We start from the raw sequence: 11,288 nt of genomic DNA, 5'->3' as shown, positions 1-11,288 counted from the left end.
GACAATTTATCGGATTTTTTGTGTTATGTTTATGGAATATCAAAGCTAGCTTTTTACTTGACTAAAATTATTTTCTGATTAAAAAAATAATAAATCAATAGTGTTGAAATAAAACGATACAAAAATTTGAATTTGGAAAAATCGTTTTAAAAATAATATTAAATGTATTTGTAGATTCGTGTAAATTCTAATACAAAAGTATATATATATATAATATTTTGAATCTTAGATTTATAAATTTATAGATTGTGTCATTTTAAATACTTTCCTCCTTCATATTTTTACTATTTTGTTTCGAATAAAAGTGCATTAATTTGATCTATCAAGCTGGAAAATTTCTAAAAAGCGAAAAAATCCAGAAAAAAAATAATTGTCGTCTTTAAAGGTGTAGCTAGTGGAAGGGTACGCCTAAACAATTGGCGGCCGGTGTAACTGATAAGGAAGTAATAAATTATAGTAATTATGCCATATTTACTATATATGCTATGCACATTTGGACTAATTTGCATTCGCTTCTTTAAGCTGACCTATATAAATATTCAATAGAATAACAGTTTTTCACAATTGCGTTTAAAAGATTGATATATTCTGATTTTTATGATGCAATAGGAAAAATAATTATAGAGGAATCAAATAGAAATCAAAGATCATCTATCTCAATCATAAGCTTACCTATCTGACATACCAAAAGCAGCTAAGTAAAAATAATAAATATATAATACTTTTTATCATGACTTTATTAAATTATCAATAAAATCATTTACATATGTACAAATTTAAAGGACTCATTAATTATAGCTATACAGCAAAAACTAATTCATTTCATCCATAATTAAACGTTTGTATTTTTAACTTAATTATTTCATTTTAATAGTTTATTGTAATAGCTAGAATAATATCTAATACATTTAGAAGAAATTTCATGATGACATTTTGATGATCTTGCCCTGATGATATGTGCTAGCTGACATAACAACATCCTTGATAGCTGGCATGACCACAGCAACTGGTATCTGTTATTTCCTGAACAAATTATGGTGCTTTCACAAAGTGTCTGTTGAGCACTGAACCCACATTGAAAATAAGTTTTTTCCTATGCCCAGCTCCTGAGGGAGGCTAACCAGTACCTATAATAACCCATCCTAGCCTGACCTTATAGTAACAAACAACCAAACAAATGAAAAACTACCCTCTTATTTTCTATTTATTTAACAAGGATGACAACATCCATAAAAGCGAAGCACTGAAACGGTAGGACATACGGACATTAACACTTGTATAGTGTCAGAACTGAATAAATAGAATATAAATGTATAAGAGTCGAAGTAAAATTGTAAGTAAATTTGTTGAAAAACAGCTTGATACAGGATAATGTTTATGAACATACTTACATATTTAGGACTTGAGTATAGAGTTGCTTCGCTTATAACATTATACATTGTTGTCCCAGGAATCAATATACCAAATATCAGATTAATCGGATAATTAGATCACAAAAAAATTTGTTGTTAAAAAAGTAAAAAAATCAACATCTTTAAAATGTACGTACGGACATTCTGGTAATGATTATAGAGTCGCTACGCTTTCTGAATCGTGCCTAACTACTAAATGAATCACCACGCAAAGTTTGAAATCAACAGGACAATTCTAACATGCCTAAATAAACGAAAAAAGCTATCCGTCACGAACTGACATACGGACCTACCCTGAGTATAGAAAATCTTCGCTTTTAAAAATATGGTGAGGAGTTATCAGTGCTCGACAGTGTACTTTGAGTATAAATGCCAAAATTATTAATTGTAATGACTCTTTTTTGTATAAGGCTTTTGTTGCCATTGCCTCCATTATAAAGTTGTGCATATGCTACTTTTATATAGTTTTCTAAATTAAACACATACCCAAACTTTTTGAAGAAAAAAATAATCGTGTTCTGGCTTAGGTCATATACGAGAGGACCCCACTGGGTATTGCTACCGTATTTTTTGAAAAGTTGAGAGAGGGGGGGGGGGTTCTAGGGCACACTCGTTGGTTCCAGGGATTATACCAAATATGTACATATATAATACTTCATATATTCCAATCAAAAAGAATATATACTATACATGTTCTACAAAGATTTAGCTCCCTAATTAGATATCCTAATGGCGTAAAAAATAGGCTTCTCCAAAGTTGAATGTAATCTTCCTTGTTTAAAAGACGATAAATAAGCGTGGTCATTCTATAATTTGAATACCTTTATTTCACCGCCATTCGTTGTGTGGTAGTGGATAGCATTGGTAAGAACAGAATTGTCAGGCAACGTTTTCATCTAGATTTAATTAAATTTTTTAATTCAATTACGAATTTAAATTGCTTTATGATATTCACAAATTAGAAAGCGTAGCAACTCTAAAATCGTTACCAGATTGTCCGTAAGTCCATTAGACACATAAAATTTTTATGTAATAAGATTATCCTATTAATCTGATTTTTGGAGTAATGATTCCTTTTACAGCAAGTTACCATGATATAAGCGAATCATCTCTTTATACCAAGTCCTAAACATGTAAGTATGTCCTTAAACAGAATTCGGTATTTTAGCAGTTTTGCAAGAAATTTATTTATCATTTGTTTAGACTCAACATCTATATGCTGTTTATTCAGTTATGACACTCCACAAGTGTTAAAGTTGGTTAATCCTAAAATTTCAGATCTTTGATTTTATAAATGTTGTCATCCTTGTTGTCTACAATAGAACACAATTGTCCGGTCATACCTTAAGCTTTGAGTATAGAAGTTGGTTGTTCAGGTACACTTCATAAGTTCCCTTCCCCCCTATTTTCTTGTATACAGCTACATTTGGGCACTTCCGGCGAATTTTCATTCCTATAATAAATATAATTAAATTCAAAATTGCCATTTTATATCCATGTATAAAAGGAAGTTCAATAACAGATAAATTAATTGTTGTCTGCCTCGTTTTCTGCCTGTTTGTTTCTTAGTGTTTTCAAAGAGATGGGCCCACTGATCTTTAGTTTATTTTATAACTCATTGCTTCACAAAAAGCCTGTAATGGGAGACAGGGTAGTTGAGGAAAATAGCCTAAATCCTCCTCAAGACATCGATAAAGCTTTCCCAAAAAATACAACTAATTTGGACCAGCATTATTCGTGATTTTTAGCTCTAGACAAAAATAACTTACTACTCTATATGTTGTACCAAGTCACATGACCAGATGACTAAGTGTAAAATAAAGTGACCAAATAACTTAATTACTTCTGAGACGTTAAGCATGGTTGATAAAGATAGGTTTACCTAATTCCTCAGCCCGTTGGGGGTACCCTCACCCAGTCCCATATACTATCAAAACAACATGGACCTGAACATTGAAATAATATATGTAAAATAGTTGAGCTAAATGAGTTCCAAGAAGATTATTGTTTGCCTGAACTTATTTGCAATAAAGATAAAATAAAATAGAAAAAGTTTGACCAATTTTCTGTTTAGAGACAAAAAAGGGTTTCAATAGATGTAAATGAACCAAATTGCTATCATAATATCAATTGAAAACCTTTTTTGACGTAGTAAATGATAAAGTTTATTTACCTCTTGTTCCATGATTATTTCTTTTTGAAAATTGTAAATACAAATTACATTTTTCTATAAAAGCGAAGCTTTACTTTAAACAAATAAATAAAACTGACTACAAGCAATCATACTTTTTTTAATTGAATGGTTCACTGAAATAACATATATATATATATACTTGTGATGTTTATGGTTGAAAACAGAAATTATTTTTTTTATAATAGAAAGTTTAAAGATAGGCTTTCCTTAAACATAACTTATTAGCTTTATATACTGCTTCATAACCATCAGTCTATTCTTTCATACACAAAAATATTTAACAGACCGTGAAGTAAAGACGTACAGGCTCAAATTATATAAAGCCTCGCATTTTAACAAAGACATAAACCTTGAATAAAATTTGTTACTGGACAGAAACTATTATGAGTATAGAGTGGAAAGTTTGGCTTTCTTTGAGCAAACCTTTCTACCATAACCAGGCAACCAGGATGTCAGAGTTATACCAGAGGCACACACACACACACACACACACATACACACACACATACACACACACAGCATAAATGCACTGCCAAAAATTACTTCCATCTATAATAACAATTATTTTCAAATACTAAAAAAATTCAAGAAATCATGATTTGTTTATGCTGAAGTATTTGGATGTATTTATGTGTATGTGTCCTCTTTATAATAAATTTCAAGGAAGCTTCGCATAGACCCATAACTTTTTGCGTGGATTGACTACAACTATTTTTATTTTAAAGGTATTTCATTTTGTTACCTTATCATGGATATTAATTTCCTTGCTCAATCTGTTTCATAGAAAAAAAAACTGTTTTGTAGTCTGAGACAATTAAAATAGAATTGATAGAAAAAATTTTATTAAACAAATTTTTTACAGTGTTTTCTTTAGTAAATCCTTTCTTTCCCTTTCCTTTTATATTGATGTATTATTATTTGGCTATCAATTAGAAAAAGCAATTCCATTTAGGGAATAATGTTACGTTATGCGTAATACATATATGTAAATTTACTTGTAAGTTGTTTTCTTTATACTAGCTGCTTCGCTTCTAGCATTTAGGGGTTCTGTTTTCTAATGGGTATAATAAGGCTGAAAAATAGCGTAAAACCACCCTAGTAATTAAATCTGAAAATAAAAAAAGGTTAAAAACATCCGGGACCTATGCGAAGATTCTCAAAGATGGAGAAATCAATCGGTTTAGTAGTTATCGAAAGTTAAAGCTACATACAAAAAAACCTTAAATGATAGAATTTAGTATGAATAAATACTTGGATGTCATATGCCTGTCTGTCTAAAGCAACTTATGATATGATCTTAAGTCTGCATTTTAAAATTAAGAGTAACTTATTTCTGATCCTGTTATGTTATTAAGCCATTTTTCGAAAGGGTGGTATTTATTTGTTTTTATTGGTCGGTTTGCCTTGCCACCTGTTGCTAAAGATCTCATAAAGGGCTGGGTAATTTGGTTCTTCTTTTTAAAATGTTTTTCTGAAAATTTTCCTCTCACAGTAAAAAACTAAAAACCTAAAATTTAAATATAGTTTATACAAAAAAGAGAGTTAAAGAAAAGCCTTTACCCAAAAATACTAGATTATAAAATTTTATAAAAAATTGTCGCCAATTGTCAGTCTACATAATTAGGTGTGTATTCACTTCCACAAAAAAAACACTCATGTATATTACATTTGCAAATAACATAAATAACAAGGAGATAAAGCGGGGGGGGGGGGGGGGTAAATGATTAGAGTAAAGCAATTAAGTAATAACAGATCTATAGTACAGATGTATATACAGATAACTACCTTTCCCCCTTTTTCCAATGACCCTTTTTCGTCTGGAAGCAAATTATTTTCTGCTACTTGGCTGTGTTAATATTCCCGACACTATTGGTTGATTTTAAAAGACACAATTGAGAGTCGGCACAAGTTCATTGGGATAGGGAAATACAGTTATTTATTATTTAACCCCTTTCCCCTCTAGTGTTTTACTCTAATGTTGTAATAATGTTTTGATTGTTTTATGCGGTAATGGAAACACACCAAAAATATAGCAAGACATACAAAAATGTCCAAATTAAATATGGACAAAATGTTTAGCTAGAATTTTATCATATGCAGAGGAAATAATCCAAATTCCTTTTCTCTAACAGTTCATTTGTAATAAGGACAAAAAATTTGATTAAAATGCTTTTTGATCGAATGTATTATATTAATTTAAATCTTAACTCAAGGCCATTCCAATTTTATTAGAACTATCACAAAAACAATAAATTGCAACACAGGTAAACGCGCAAAAAAAACTTTTTTTATTCAAATTGTATCAGACATTAATTTATCGGCGCTTATACACAAAGTACCTTAATTACCACAAAATAAGCAGTTTGTCGTTTGTTTGTTACATTAGGTTGGGTTAGTTAATTGTATTTGGGTACTGGGTTGCCCCGCTAGGTTTACGCATAGGCAAAGAACTACCCACTGCCTGCCATTATTTTCAACTTATTCAAAAAAAGGAGAAGATTGCTAGTACTTAACAGGTATTTTATGTGAATTCGCCAATTTTATCTTTCATTGGCCTATTTATTTATCACTACTTACTTAACGTGCCTTCACCTCCGCATCTTATCCTATTGGCGAAAAGAGGGGACGCAAATGATGAAAGTCAAGCCAAGGAGAATGAGTAATTTGTGCTGTTTTAATGATATGCAATTTAGTTTAATCCTATTAGAAGGAAGCTTTTTTTCTGTAGGAAGGGATCTCGCTAACCACGTTTCTTGTAGGTCCATGGAAAGGTTTTAACTATTTTGGGGAAGGGTATCCCCACCCTCCAAATAAATAATGCTAAAGGCTTCTAGCGACGAAGCCGCTAGTATAATATAAAATAAGTGGCGGAAACGAATGTACACCCTGACTTCTTACCTTCTGTTATCATATTTAGAAATAATTGCAAATATTCAAGGAAATAAACTAATAATTGGACTTCCTCACAGGAATTACAGGGACAGGCAAATAAAAATATAAAGAAATTTTTCGCTTAAAATTATTATAAGGGGTCAAAATCTATTTTTTATTTACATAATACATAGCCTTATTTATATGCATAGATGCTTGGGACGAATATGGAAATATGATGAAATTCTCTTTCATTTACCCACCCCTATATCCATGAAGCTAGAAAAGGAAACAATTGAAACGGAAATGCAATATGGAATATTCCTAGCAAATTAAAATTTTTAATAGTTAATATAAAATTATAATTTGCTGATTTAATTTTTATTTATTGTTCTACATTTGTTGTGATCAATATTGCATAGTTCATTGTTTGAACAAACGATTTTTTTTGACATTGGGTATTCAATTAATTGTTTATTAATTTTCAACTTGAAGAGTAATTGTAAAAATAACTGTTGTTGAAGTTATTTTATTTTTACCTTTATATTATGAAAATTAAATGATTTAAGATAAAGCTTAGGAGTAATAAAACAAAATATCAGATTATTTACTGGGTGAATATAGTATAGCACCCTAACGGGATTACAACCATTTAGAATAATGACAAGCATATGAGTTTGGTTAGGTTGAGTTAAGGATTATTATGGCCATCTTTGGTTACACCCCCATCCATCCCCAATGGCTAGGCCCCGCAAGGGTTTTTGGCTTGGGCTAGTGAATGGCAGAAATTCCCTTTTCTTTAGGTCAAGTCAGCCTTTTTTTATAATCAAATTAAACATAAACATAAACATATTTATTACTGTAGTCATAATGTAAATTTATTTTAATGTAATTCATGACCACTTTTATTAAATACCATATTGTCGAAACTTAAAATGCAATGTCGGTAATATGTCAGCAATTTAGAGCAATATTAGAGTAAAGCAATAGATAGGGAAGGGGTTAAATAACAGTATGTCCCCACCCCAAGGAAGGACCCTGTGCCGACTTTTAATTGGGTCTTGAAAATTGAAATCAACTAATAGCGTCAGGAATATTAATACAGCCAAGTCGCTACAAAAGAAAAGAAAGCTAGAAAATGGAAAAGGTCCCAAGGTGGATTCAGGTAGTTGAATAGTTATACATCTATATTTATAAACATTTTCTGCCTTTATAGTTTTACAAATTTCTTTATTTTTACCTATCTTTTAATATGTAAATTAAATTAATATGATTTATGTCATTTAGACTGAAGAGGGTGCAGTGTCCACCGAAATATATTTCAATAAATAACTAAGAAGTATCAAAGACTTTTTCACTCAGTGAATTTATCATATAGCTTTATCGTCGGTTTGAATAATATGAATTTAATATCGACACAAGCCATCAGATTTGAGATGGTGTATTTCCAGGGGAACCGATTTTAAAGTTATGCTAAGTAGGAAAATCTGTGATTTAAAGGATTATACAAGTTTTAGTATCATTCTTAAACTGGGGAAAACTATTTTCTTCTAAACAAAAGCTTATAATCTGTTTATGAAGAAAAATTTAAAATATAACTTTTCTTTATTCAATAAATGTTAAATAGGTAATATGTTAAAAATTGATTTTTTTAAGAAAAAAATTTATATGTGTATACAAATCTGTATTTTGGAAAATTCTTTTGAAGTTTTAATTTGATTGAGCCGTTTTATCAAGTCTTAATGATTGTAGGAATGCAATGCTGAAAAAGGGAAAAAGAAAACTAAAGTGTAGATGAAGAGATAAGACAAAACGGTTTGACACCCAGACAGACACTGTCAAATATAGAGAAGCTTTGCTGCACATAACTCAAAATTATATTTAGATGATCATTTGACATATTATAAGAACTTTAAACATTTGGCTAACTAATTTAAGGGTCTTATTTGAATAAATAATAACAAGAATGACAACATCCATAAAAGCCGGGCTAACCAATGCAATGTAACAATCGATATTAACAGTTTTAGGAGTAAAATACCAAACCTACTCTTTAATTTACAATTATAGAAAAGCTACGACTTTATAAATGTGCTTCATTGTCTTAAGAATCTTACTAGAAAATAAAAATCAAAAGAAAGATATTAATGAAAATCAACTTGTCCAAATAAATAAAAGATCTGGCCTTCTCATAACAACTTGCTACGCTATTGTATCGGGATTTTTTGGCGAAATAACGGACAGACAGACACACTTTTATTGTAGAATGCTTCACTTGGAAAAAATCATAAAGAATAAGACAGAGAGACACTTGAAATACGCGGATTTTCCACTTGAAAAATAATGATTTTGCGCCATGGTAAGTGGGTTGTAAGAGCACTTAAAATAGGATTTACAGCAAAAAATCATAATCAAAATTTGGGTAATCAAATGGAAAATTGAATTACTAATCAATGAAGGAAGAAAATAATTTTCAGTTTTTAAAAATGGAATATAAATTAAACTTATTGCAATAATAATAATATTTAGAAGAAATTCTGTTTCAAGATTTTTGACAGCCAAAGAGAGAGAAGTAAATAAATTTTTATTTAATCTACAATCCTTTTATCTTTATATAAAAGTAACAGGATGTTTATGTGTGTTTGTGTGTGTGTGTGACATAGGTCCTTGGAAGGTTTATAACTATTTTGGGGGAGGTATTACCACCCTCCCAATAGAAATCGCCCATAGAAGAGATGACCTCTCAAAAATAAAAAAAATGTATTTTTGTCTTAAACTAGAGTTGAAAATAAGGGGGGAGGGGTTCGATTTACCTCACCCCCTTAGTTGCCTGCAGAGGCGTAGCCGGTAGTCCTTCTTATATAACACTAACCATATAAAAGGTAAAAATCATAATTGAGAATTAAGGGGAAAAACGATTTATTGTCTCTTTATCCTATCCTATTATTCAAGGATAAGACAATTTTATAGAGACAAGAATAAGATTTACAAACAAAAATAACTGCAGAGTAGACTGACATTTCAAAATGTTAAAATAAAGCACAAATTTAAACCTTATTAAATGATATAGTTAGATTATTTAGAAAATACATATAAAATACAGATATAAAAACACGAAACCTTTAATTTTTCAAATTTTGATATTATTTCTCCAAATCCAATAAATGGATATTTATAACATGTTGGATATTATGTTTTATTTTCTAGGGCTCACCCCCCCCCCCTTAAATATATTACAACATCTCTATAAGGGCCTGTATTACACCTCCCTAAATATCATAACCATCTAGATTTTAGTTTAAGTGAAGAGTAAAATTTTCTGGTGCCTACCCCCATATATCCATAACAATCTATATTTTTCAAATCGGACAGTAAACATAAAGATACGTAACTTAATTAAAGAGGTTTAAGTAGTAATATCGTCTTTTTCTTACGTACTGATATTCCTATATATAACGTCGTACGGTATTTTTGGGTTATAGATTTTAAAGAAGCTCCACTTATGTCCCGAGATGGTTTTTGGCAATTTTTTTTTTCGATATCAGTATTGGGATGGTTTTGGGCTTTTTTTATGCTATTTTCTACTCTATCAGATACAGAGTCCCTAAAGGCTAGGGGCGATCCGCTAGTACAATAGTTATATAGTTGCTGCACTTTTAATAACAACAATTCATTTAATTCAAATTTGTCTATATTTTTTATTACTGTATGATACGATATTGATTATTTTCAATTACTCCTTCCACAACTTTTTCCTGATACATAAATTAAAAAAAATAAATGACGGTTACGTAAAAAGCTTTTAATATACAAGAAATGTATAAAAAATGCGGACTCATAATTAGAAGCTATTAAAGTAAAACCTGTTCCATTAGCAAATCTTGTCATTTTGCTGCTTTAAGATTTATGACAATTCCTAGATAAGCGACAGATCCACCTTGCCTAAACTCTAGGGTGCCGGGTATAGACATATTTTCCGTCAGGTTCATTTTTATTAGTAATGTAAGTTCGTTCGTGCTAAATCAAAGAATTAAATACAGTTGGCTGGGATATTTTAAACATATATTGTTTAAATTATCTAAAAATATATCATTTTTAGTGAATTGTTTCGAAATTAACTACGTTTGAAAATATTAAATCATAGGAAACTTTCAAATAAAGGTCTTTCATATGATAAAACACAGAGCTGTGTATTTTACGGGTTAAACATTAAAAAGTTGACACCCGCAAAATATGTGCTATAACAAGGTGGACTAGAAGTCATGAAAAAGGTACATTGCAGTAAATTGCAGAGATACAGGGATATCACAATGAATTAGAGTTATTGTTTAAGTCAATTGGGGTAGTGAAATCTTTTTCATCTTCGAAAAAAAAGTTATTAAAATTAATTAAAATGTCACAAAAAAGAGTTGAATAGAATAGAACGCCTCTCTCTATTTTTTCCTCTTTTAAGTCATACATATATCTCTCTTTATTTTTTCTTTTCACTTCTCTCTCTCTCTCTCTCTCTCTCTCTCTCGCTCTTTCTATCTATTTATCTATCTGTCTTTCTCTCCTCTATTCATATCTCTATCTATCTATCTATTTATATCCATCTTCAAAGCTCTCTATAAAAAATCAATAGTCTCATTTTTTGCATCAAATTGCAATACTGCATAGTATGACCAAAGAAAATAAAACAAGGCCGCAAATGGTCATAGCGCGCAAAAATGAACTAAAAATAATAATACAAATAAAAATTAGTAGAAATATAACACAGTAAGCTAAAAATAACGCCTAAATCAGTCCAAAGCTATTATACAGTGTGTTCA

The 11,288-nt window shown here is 30.2% G+C and overlaps 1 long non-coding RNA gene across 1 annotated transcript; it reads right to left on the bottom strand.

The window, feature by feature from the left end:
- Window positions 1-719: 719 nt before the first annotated feature.
- LOC145313757 (uncharacterized) lies at window positions 720-3,635 on the bottom strand. Its single transcript, XR_013877483.1, has 4 exons — window positions 3,586-3,635; window positions 2,756-2,865; window positions 2,234-2,308; window positions 720-1,023 (listed from the first exon to the last, which is right to left on the bottom strand). It is a non-coding gene; the product is annotated as an uncharacterized LOC145313757 (long non-coding RNA).
- Window positions 3,636-11,288: the final 7,653 nt, after the last annotated feature.

The sequence above is a fragment of the Acartia tonsa genome, chromosome 1 (assembly GCF_053477335.1).
Source record: "Acartia tonsa isolate MP-2025a chromosome 1, ASM5347733v1, whole genome shotgun sequence".
Classification (NCBI taxonomy): Eukaryota; Metazoa; Arthropoda; class Copepoda; order Calanoida; family Acartiidae; genus Acartia; species Acartia tonsa.
This window is presented reverse-complemented; position numbering and strand designations above follow the sequence as displayed.